This window comes from Suricata suricatta, chromosome 16 (assembly GCF_006229205.1).
Source record: "Suricata suricatta isolate VVHF042 chromosome 16, meerkat_22Aug2017_6uvM2_HiC, whole genome shotgun sequence".
In the NCBI taxonomy this organism is placed as follows: domain Eukaryota; kingdom Metazoa; phylum Chordata; class Mammalia; order Carnivora; family Herpestidae; genus Suricata; species Suricata suricatta.
Window position 1 is genome coordinate 15,837,832 of NC_043715.1, and position 11,115 is coordinate 15,848,946.

At 42.9% G+C, this 11,115-nt stretch overlaps 1 protein-coding gene across 2 annotated transcripts in view; it reads right to left on the bottom strand.

Annotated features, from left to right (window-relative positions):
- Nucleotides 1-5,540, bottom strand: part of WWP2 (WW domain containing E3 ubiquitin protein ligase 2) — a 138,249-nt gene extending 132,709 nt beyond the window's left edge. Inside the window, exons 1-2 of one of the 2 annotated variants that reach the window (XM_029924157.1) lie at nucleotides 5,014-5,540; nucleotides 88-150 (exon numbers count right to left, since the gene is read on the bottom strand). The gene's annotated coding sequence lies outside the window, so the exon portion shown is untranslated. Of the gene's footprint in view, nucleotides 1-87; nucleotides 151-5,013 lie in introns of those variants that run through there. The other variant, XM_029924155.1, reaches the window with a different exon arrangement.
- Between the last annotated feature and the right edge of the window lie 5,575 nt (nucleotides 5,541-11,115).

Here is an 11,115-nt window from a genome sequence, read left to right on the forward strand (position 1 = left end):
GGCGGGCAGGGTAGCAGGCGGGAGGGCAGGCAGGCGGGCAGGCAGGGAGGCAGGGCAGCGGGCACGCTGGCTGGACGACTGACTTACCTAGTAAGAAACTGCTCTTAGAAAGGACAGTGCTAGACAACGCTGGTCAAGTGAAGACACATGCTAAAAAGTAGAACCAAAAGAAAAAGAAAAGAATAAGAGCAAAACAATTTTTTAAAATAGTGGATTTATTTAAAATGTTCAATGTCCAACTTAGAGTAAGTCCAGAAATAGAAAAGAAAGAAAAAAAAAAGGGAAAGAAATCATCAAAGAAATGTTACAGAAGGTTTTTTCTTCAGTTGAAGTATATACATTCTAGACAGAAAGAACCCGCTGAGTGCCCAGAACAACGGATAACGGGGAAATTCACTCTAATGCGCACTGCCATGAAATCCCTGAACAGGAGAACAAGGGTATACAGCTTGCTGTCACGTTTACAAGCAAGAGGAATGGGAGCAGCACCAGACTTCTGGACAGTAATACTGAAAGCAAGAAGCCAATGTGATGCTTTCAGACTTTAGAAAAAATTATTTTCAAACTAGAATTCTATAACCAAAAAAAAAAAAAAAAAAACAACCAGGGTATTTTCAGATTTGTAAAGTCTCAAAAAATTCCTCCCAAAGCTGCTTCAGGAAGCTACAGAAAGATGGGCTCCAGGAAAGTAAAGAAGAAAGATGATGGATGGTGGGAATTCACATGGGAAAGACCAAGGGAATTCCGAGATTAATGATGAAAAAAGTCCCAAAGTGTTACAATGCAACAGCCCAGAGAGCAATCAGTCCAGACCGGAGAGTTTACAAAAAGAAAGAAAGAAAATGGAAGAAATAGACTACATGATGCATTGGACTGCACCCAAAAAAAAAAAAAAAAAAAAAGGAGCACTTTCGTTCTATCACAGTGTTTGGTGCAGGGGTGCCTGAGTGGCTCAGTCAGGCATCTCTTGATTTCGGCTCAGGTCATGATCTCACAGTTCACAAGTTTGAGCCCAGATTGGGCTCCGTGTGCTGAGTGCACAGAGCCTTTTTGGGATTCTCTCTTTCTCCCTCTCTCTCTCTCTCTCTCTGTCCCTCCCCACTGGCCAGTGCACAGGGATGTGTTCTCTTTCTTATAAAGGACTCTGAGTTGAAAGACTCCTTTTTCGTTTTTTCTTTTTGAGAGAGTGAGAACAGGGGAAGGACAAAGAGCGGGGGAGACACCGAATTCACAGGTTCCAAGTTCTGATCTGACAGCAGAGAACCCAAAATGGGGCTTGAACTCACAAACTGTGAGATCAAACCAAAGTCAGATGCTTAACCAGGTGACCCACTCAGGTGCCCCACATTCTCTTTCTTTCTTTCTCTCTCGCTCTCCCTCTCAAAATAAATAAATAAATAAACATTTAAAAAAACTGGTGCATTATTAGTGATATGAACACAGAAAACTATGCAAATAAAAAAAATCAGGAAATAAGGAAGTAGTAACAAAAGTTGTATGAGAGGAAATGTAATCCTAATAAATCATGTGGCTCAGCTATGAATAAAATTTATAATAGCATAAACAATTTAATCAAAACTTGTGATGTGGGACTACTCAGAAGATTGGGACAGAATGTGTGTTTGTGGATACCGGCCAGAAAGAGAGTTAAATCCTCACCTTCAGTAAGTTAAAAGACAGTAAATAAAACCGACAAGCTAAGAAATAACAGGATAAGGATGTCACTCAGAAAGGCAGAGGTTGGGGTGCCTAGCTGGTCCAATCGATAGAACATGTGACTCTTGATCTTGAGGTCATGAGTTCAAGTCCCATGTTGAGCATGGAGTTACTTAAAAAAAAAAAAAAAAAAGCACAATACTAGGGGGGGAAAGGTTGAAAGTCATGGCCTCCATAGAGCAAGAATCAAGAACAAAGAGGGGTGAAGCTAGGAACTGCTGTTGCATCCTAAGTCTTGTAATGCTATTTGGCTTTTTGAACTATCTGCATGTATTACTTTGGTCAAATAAAATTTAAATTCAGAAAAGTAAAAGGCTTCTCTTCAAATCAGGTCATAGGATGATGTCCTTGTTTAATTTTAATAAGAACATCCCATCTATATTCAATTAGAGTAGTGGGTAGAATTGTAGCACCCAAAAAGGCCTGTCTAAGCACTAACCCCCTGGAACCTGTGAATGTGACCTTATTTGGAAACACAGTTTTGCAGATGCAATTAAGTTACAGATCTCAAGATAAGATCACCTTATATTCAAAGTGAGTGCAGTGTCCTTTTAAGAGACAGTGAGGAGAAGACACAGACACAGGACAGGAGGCCATGTGAAGACGGAGCAGAAATCAGAATCCTACAACTCCAAGCCAACAAATGCCTGGAGCCACTAAAAGAGGCAAAGAAAGAATTTCCAGGGCACCTGGGTGGCTCAGTCCGCTAAGCCTCCAACTTCGGCTCAGGTCAGGATCTCATGTTCGTGGGTTCAAGCCCCGCATCAGGCTCTGTGCTGACAGCTCAGAGCCTGGAGCGTGCTTCCGATTCTGTGTCTCCCTCTCTCTCTGCCTCTCCCCAGCTCATGCTCTGTCTCTCTCTGTCTCAAAAATAAATAAAACATTAAAACATTAAAAAAAAAAAAGGAAGGAAGGAAAGAAGGAAGGAAGAAAGGAAGGGAGGAAGGAAGGAAGGAAGAAAGAAAGAAGGAAAGAAGGAAAGAAGGAAAGAAAATTTCCCTTCATCCCCCCTACACCACACCAGCCTAGAGGGATGAAGCCCTGTGGATACTGACTCCTTATTTTCAAACTTGTGGATTCCAGACTGTCAAGAAATACATTCAGGGGCGCCTGGTGGCTCAGTCGGTTAAGTGTCCGACTTCGGCTCAGGTCATGATCTCATGGTTCATGAGTTCGAGCCCCGCGCCAGGCTCTCTGCTGACAGCTCGGAGCCTGAGGCTTGCTTCGCATTCTGTGTCTCTGTTTCTCTCTGGCCCTCCCCAACTCATGCAATGTCTTTCTCTCTCAAAAATAAATAAAAACATAAAAAAAAATACATTCACTTTGTTTTAAACCATCAGGTTTGTGGTAATTTGTTACACAGTCAAGGAACAGGAAACTAATACAATTAGCAACAAAGGCTTTGGAAGATATTAATTTCAGCTGCCATCAAGCTGAAACTGAAAGTCCTCCTCCAAGAACACATTCTATGGAGGCCCAGCTCCCCAGGACCACAATAACTTCCCGCCAAAACATAAGCCCCTGTAGTCACAGGGGCCATGGTCTTGCTCAAACTGTTTCTTGATTGTGATTCCAGATACAAAAGAGAATCCTAAACATATTATGCTTTATCTTATTACTTTTTTTTTTTTAATGATTTTTATTTATTTTTGAGAGACAGACTGTGCAAACAGGAGAGGGTCAGAGAGAGAGGGAGACACAGAATCCAAAGCAGGCAGGCTCCAGGCTCTGAGCTGTCAGCACAGAGCCCGATGCGGGGCCCAAACCCACGAACTGTGAGATGATGACCTGAGCGAAGTCTGACGCTTAACTGACTGAGCCACCCAGGCGCCCCTCCTTACTTTTTAAAAATGAGTATTTTTCATGCTCTGTTTCAAAGCAATTTTTGATCCCACTACTGACAAAGCAAATGATTAGCTTTAGAGAATTTGAGAATAAGGTTACCTATTTTAATGAAAAGTCAAAGGATGAAGCAAGAAGGTCTACACTGGGACAGGACAGCAGGCAGCCTATCTGCAATCTTCCAGGCAAGCTTTAGGATCCTCCTCCTCCTTTTCACCTCTCTTTCCTTTTCTCCTTTGCTAGGCCCCTTCTCCCTACCAATCTCTTCTCTTCCCTACTGTGACAGGGAGCACAGAGACCCCATATGGGGCCTGGGTATTGCTGTAGGGCTCACAACCAGAGGCAGCCGGCCTCCAGCTCAGAGTTGGACTGCGGTACAACCTGAACTCCCAGCTTGCAGCGGGTTAGCAGCTCCACCCTGAAGATAACAAATAAAGCCCTTACACCATTCATTTTCAATAACAAACTCTAAATAAATAAATAAGTAGGGATGCTTGGCTGGCTCAGTCCGTAGAGCATGTGACTCTTGATCTTGGGGTTGGATGTTTGAGTCCCATATTGGGTGTAAAGATTACTTAAAAATAAAATCTTTAAAAAAATCATAATAGATAAATAAAAAGCCAGCTTTTTTTTCCTATAATCCATGAGTGGTTAAAAGACAAGAAACTCTAGGCTAGGGTAGTAATTGCTTAGTTCTTCTCATTAGCAAAATTAAACATGTCAAGGGTCCACCAACCGTCTCAGAGTTGCCAGAGACCTCCAGGAAGACAACAAAGATCTATCATAGTCCTTTTTGGTTAAAATACTTGAAATCGCTGAGGTCAAAAGAGCAGGGAGAACAGGTTTCAATGTACTTTACTGGCGACAGCAATGGGAGCTGAATGGCGTGTGGCGCGCTGGCACCGAAGATGGGAGAAGAGAGTGGCTGCTGTCACCTGCGCGGACATCTTCACTTGACCTCCACAGAACACAGAGAGTGCACTCGAAACAGGACTGGGTGGCTCTTTATTTTTATTATTGTTGAACTATAACTCACATACAATAAATTCACCCTTTTAAAGCATACAGTTTGGTGGCTTTTAGTACATTAACAGAGTGGTGAGACCATCACTGCTATCTGATTCCACACCATTTCCATCACCCCAACAGAAACTCCATGTCCGTTAGCAGTCACCCCTCATTCCTCTCTGCAGCGAGCATCTGGCAACCACCGGTCCTACTTTCCGACTCTCTTGTCTATTCTAATGTATATCCTGGACATTTCAAATACATGGAATCATATGATATTGGATATATGACATTTTGCTTCCCCGTTCATCAGGTGATAGACGACTCAACATTTGGGTTGTTAGGATGGGTTGATTCTTGAAGCCAGGGGACCATAATGGTCAAGGTCACCTTCTGCAGGAAGGCAGCTAGCCTCTGACTATGCCTCTTCCAGATCCTTTTACTCACCCTGCCCAGTCCAGAGGCATGGTCAGTGTTTCAATAATGCGTATAGACCCCACTCTGTGCCAAGCCCTGGAAATACAAAGATGAATGTCACAGGGTCCCTCTGGGACTTCAGATTTCTTGCTCTGAGAGACCCCCATAAAATAAATCTTCCAAAAGCTTTTGACAAAAGAAAGCAACCACACGTCTGACTTAGCAAGTGGCGGTTCTTGGAATATCTGGTCCTTTTTATCACCCAACTTCAAATAGAACCTTTCAGACCAGTCAATCTTGTAGAGGTAAATACGTTTAACCACTCCCGGGCTTTTGACTGATACTGGACAAGTTACTTACCCTCTCTAAATCTCGATTCTTCCTCTGTGAAATGAAGCCAATAATGTTACTTACCTGATAAGATTACTGTAAGGATTAAATGACTTCAGTCAGTATAGCCCCCAGCACATAGTAAGTGCTTCAAGTATTAAATACTAGCTAAGCTCAGCCTTTTTTTTAAATGTTTATTTACATTTGAGATATATATTTGATATATATATACATATGCATTTGAGATATATATAGTAGAGAAAGAGTGTGCAAGCCAGGGATGAGCAGAGAGAGATGGGGACAGAATCCGAAGTAGGCTCCAGGCTCTGAGCTGTCAGCACAGAGCCCGATGCAGGGCTCGAACCCAGGAATCTGAGCCAAAGTTGGATGTTTAACCAACTGTGCTACCCCCAAGCTAAGTTAGTTCCTGATGCTAAAATTCTAGGCTCTGCAATTACACAAATTCTTGACCCAGCCTTGAGTGAAGAAACCTCTGAACACTGATCTCAATGTAGCAGATGAGCCAGAAAAGAGCAAAAACTACTCACCAGCACCAAGATTTTAATTGTAATTAGCCATTTGGAGAAACAGGCAGAGCTTCTCATTTATAATTATAGATCCACCCATGGTATTCACTTCTTGAGAAGTGTGGAAGAGAAGGGTCTGTTCAAAAAAATTCCTCCTTTCCTTCACATTCTCATGCTTTTCCAGTTATTTCCAACGCTAATTCTTCTTTCTTGGCCTCTTTCCCGTGGCCAGCACTGAGTTACCTTCCATTCTCCAAAGGCCCATATTGAAAAACAATCAAACAGAACTGAACTTTGCTGAATGACATCCGTACAAAGACCAAGCACACAAAAAGAGAGAGGGAAAGACAGAGGAGGGCATATCTTTAGAAGCACAGTGGAATTACAAACTAATAATAAAAGAGACTGGAAAGCAGATCTCACAACAAAACAGGAAGCAAAAGGCATGAGGGACCCAGTGGAAGGGGACCTGCCCTCGATCTGTACTACCTAGTCTTAATGTCTGGCATTTTCCCAGAAGCAGTTATTAACACTTGCCTTAAATCACTGAGCGTTTACAAGCTTGTGGGAAAAAGTAAGGGACTACAACTTTTTAAAATTTTTGTTAATGTTTATTTTTGAGAGAAAGACAGAGTGCAAGTAGGGGAGGGGCAGAGAGAGAGGGAGACAAAGAATTCGAAGCAGGCTCCAGGCTCTGAACTGCCAGCACAGAGACTGACACAGGGATCGAACTCACGAACCGCAAGATCATGACCTGAGCCAAAGTTGGACACTTAACCGACTGAGCCACCTAGGTGCCCCAGGCCTGGCACTTCCTAAAAAAGATTGTTAGTTCTTTTTAAGGGAAACATAATCTCCCCTTTTGCTCCTACCTCTCAGAAATTCCAGAATCTATAATAGTCCAAAATGATTCAAAATCACTCCAAAGCAGCCCTCTAAGGTGATTCCAACGGGAGATTATGTTTGTGTATCCGCCACCACATATCTTACTAACAAAAGCATGAGATATAAATTCAGAAGACCAAGATTCAAATCCCAGCTCTTCTAGCTCACGGCTGCAAGACCTCACGCATATCACTTCACCTCAGGGCGGTTCTGTTTATTTTAAATCTATAAAACAGAGTACCCAACAAACTATGTGTTCAATACATGTCAGGTAAGACTAATATTTAAACATTAAAAACCCATCCTTCTAGGCTGTATATTTCCCATCATTCTTAGAGGTCTCTAAATTGGTTACCAGCCCAGAAAGAACTCCAGAAATTAGCACTCAAAATTATTTCAGTGGCACCACAAAGATGCACACTTTGAAGAGTAGCCTCCTCAAGGGGAAAAAAAAATTACTGCCTGGCTCAGTCAGTAGAGCATGCAATTCTTGATCTTAGGGGCATGACTTCAAGCCCCACATGGGACATGGACCTTATGTTTAAAAAAAACAAAAGAACTTGTGGTTTTCAAAAGGATCTTTAAACAATAAGTGAAAAGGAAAGAAAATCAAGTTCACCAAGATATACTACAATGCTTTGCTGTGTTTAAAATACTTACTAGTGTAATAGTCTAACCTGAAATTTTATTGCAAAGTTTAACTTCCTGCAGAAGCACTCCTCTTGGATATGTATCAACACTACTCCTTAAGCGACTTCGCCTAGTGTCTTAACTCTAAATACTGTGCACCTGCTAACCACTTCCACAAGTGCCTCTTCTGCCCAGGCCTGTCTGCAGAATTCCCCAACTGCCCTGCACACTTCGCACTGGATTTCTACTAGGCACTTTACAACCAATGTCCACAAAATTGAGTCCCAACCTCTGTTCCTCCCACAGTCTTCCCTTTTCAGTTAATGATAATTCCACATTCTATATCCACAAACCTTGTTGACTACACTTCAAAACATATTTATATTCTACCACCTGGTCCTCCTTCACGTGGATCATGGCGAGAGCCTCCCAACTTGATTCCCTGCTTCCAGTCTTGCCCTCTGTACGCTTTCTCTGCACCATAACCAGAGGGAGAGAAAAAGCAGGACATGTCGTGTCTACTCCTGTGCTCCGATGACCTAAACTCACTGAGTAAAAGCCATCATCCTTACGATGGGCCTAAAGGTCCTCCACACCTGCCCATCTCTCCCATTGCCCCCAACACCTCTTTGACCTCATCCTTCTACTCCCGCTGGCCCACATCCCTCCAGCCACCCTAACCCCCTAGCGGGCCCACAAATCTGCAGGCGGTGCTGTTTTCGGGCTCCTGAACTTGCTGTCCTCTGCCTGAACGCTCACACAGCTCCCGCCCTCACCTCCTCCAGATCGTCACTCAACACCTTCTCAGCAAGGCTTCTCTCTGCAGACCTCATGGAAAACTGCAACCCCCGCTACGCTCCACAAACAGGCCCCTTCCCTCACTCTTTACAATATAACTCGCACTTTCCTTGGTTATTTTGCTTACTGTTTCTTCCCCCACTAAAATGTCAGATTTACAAGGGGAGAGATTTTTGCTTTTCTTGTGTACTATATTCCCAGTGTTTAGAATAGCACTGTCCAATATAATCTTGAGTTTTCAAGAAAACACAGTTTTTAAGGGGATTTTTTTTTTTAATTTACTTTTGAGAGAGAGAGAGAGCAGGGGAGGTACAGAGATAGACGGAGACAGAGGATCCGAAGCAGGCTCTGTGCTGACAGACTGGCAGCAGCAAGCCCAATGCACGGCTTGAACTCACGGACTGTGGGATCATGACCTGAGCAAAAGTCAGACGCTCAACCGACTGAGCCACCCAGGTGCACCACGGGGAAACATTTTATAAAGTAAAAAGAAACAGGTGAAATTAATTCAATTCTATTGTCTTTAACCCAATAAACTTAAAATTGTTTTTGTGTGTAGCATATATTGATATTATATTAATAGTATGCTTGTTAAAACATTTAAAAAAAATCAATGACATATTTTATCTTTTTTCTCATACTAACTCTTCAAAATCTGGTGTGTATTTTATACTCATAGCATCTCTCTAGTCCTCAACTATACTGGACAGAACAACTCTAACACAGTACCTGGCACAGAGTAAGCACTTACATATTGTCAATGAATGAAAGAATGTTTTCCCAGCAAGAGGCATCTATGGCATAGTAGTTTTTTAAACATCAACTGCATTCTATATTCACAATCTTTGGTGTGATAGATATACTATTTTTCCCTTAAAATACTGTACTTTTTATACTTGAAAAAATACTTTTAAAATAAAACTTGATATTGTTTCTATAAATAAGAGAATAGGTCTAAAGCTAAAGGCTGGGCTTCAGTCCCTGCTTCATTCATTCGCTGGTCTAGAATCTAAAGCAAGGACTCCACTAAACCTGTTTCTTTATCTGTGGAACAGGGACAATACTGACCTTCAGGCTCATGGTGAAAATTAAATGAGATGTTGGTATAAGCTCTTTGTAAGTGAGAAAGTCATTATTAAGTAAGAGAGACTAAGAAGCCAACCCAAGTCTTTTCCATGGCTCTCGTTTCCACATGGACCATGAAGACAGAAAACGGCAAGGCAGTCTAAGAGAAGAGCTAGGTCTTGAGTTCAAATGCCTTGTCCTTCCCTTACAGCTGTGAGACATTTAGAAAGTCATGTATCACCAAACATTTACCAAGTGCCCACAACATGCCAGGCACTAGGGTAGCAGCCAAACAAGATATGAACCCTACCCTAGAGGGATGTGCAATTTAGGAGGAAGAAAGACAAGGAAACAAGAAAACAATAAATTGTTTTTAAAAATCAAGCCACTCTCTTAGATCTGTTTGCTCGTTATGACATGGGAACAACACCTTCCCAGCATAACCCATAAGGCTGCTACAGAAATTAATTTTTTTAATTTTTTAAATGTTTACTTATTTTTGAGAGGGAGACAGAGCATGAGCAGGAGAGAGGCAGAGAAAGAGGGAGACACAGAATCCAAAGCAGGCTCTAGGTTCTGAGCTGTAAGCACAGAGCCCAACGTGGATGGAGCTCGAACTCATGAACTGAGAGATCATGACCTCAGATGAAGTCATACACTTAACTGGCTGAGCCACCCAGGCACCTCTACAGAAATTAATTTTTAAATGTTTGTCAAATACTTCAAAAACTTTAACTCATGGGTTTTTAAAAATAATTTTGTAAATACTTATTTTTTAGAGAGAGAGCCAGAGTGTTAGCAGGGGAAGGGCAGAGAGCCAGATGTGGGTTCAAACTCAGAACTGTGAGATCATGACCTGAGCCAGAGACGGATGTTTAACCAGTTGAGCCCCCAGGCGTCCCTTTAACTGTTAAAGCAAACTCATTTTCCCCCTACTTGTAATCCCAAATGACTGGCTCCTGTGAATGTCCAGTTTGAACAGTCACTCTAGTTACATCTCATCCATAATACTCATTTCACTTCAGCAAATTTTAGTAAGCATGAAGAAAAAGAGGATGAGCAACTTTAACACAGGTTATTTAATATCGAAATCATGATCCAGGTCACGATTTTACGGAACATAACACAGACCTCTCAGTTACCCTACCTACTTACAGTTTGTCAAGATAAGCAGTCACACGGTAAGGGAAACTGAATAATTTAAACTGAGGAAAGAGGAAAAGCCATAAAACACTCTGCCCAAAATTTCTGCAGTGTTGCTGAGGTAATGCTGGGCTAGGTCATGGTCAACAGTTTAGGCTAAAAGCCATTTTATGGCCAAAGCAAAGTTCCCACACTCCTTTTTTAAGCCTGGAAGTTGATCAGATCTGGGAAAACCTCAAAGAAAGATGATCTGAAGGGCTAGGTTCCCAAGAAGTGGAACCCTACCCAACCAGGACAAAGTGGGTGTGACGAAAGCAAAATGATCGAGATTCTGTGATCCTTCCTGAAGTTTAAAAACTGAATGGGACCGAAATCAAAGTCTCGGGTAACAATCATTTCCAAAGAAGAAACAAGGAAGAGACTCTCGGCTGGGGTTCACACCGCATCCTCTTCCTGATTTCTCCTTTCCCTCCATATCATATTCTCAAGAGCCCCCTTCCAGCTCAGTCCCAAGTCGCCCCTTCCTCCTGTCCCGATCCCTCCACAAAGGTCACGCCTCTTCATCCCTGGCACCTAAGCTCCTTTCCCCTTTGCTGCAGGACCCGCTGGCCGCTGCACCCCTGCCGGCCTCCGCGTCCAGCTCTAAGAACCCCCAGGCGCGGCCCGACGGGCGCCCACCCCGCTCGGGCGGGAGCCGGGACACCCCTCCTCGGAGGCCGGAACCGCCGCGCCAGGCCCCTCCCACAGGAAGCCG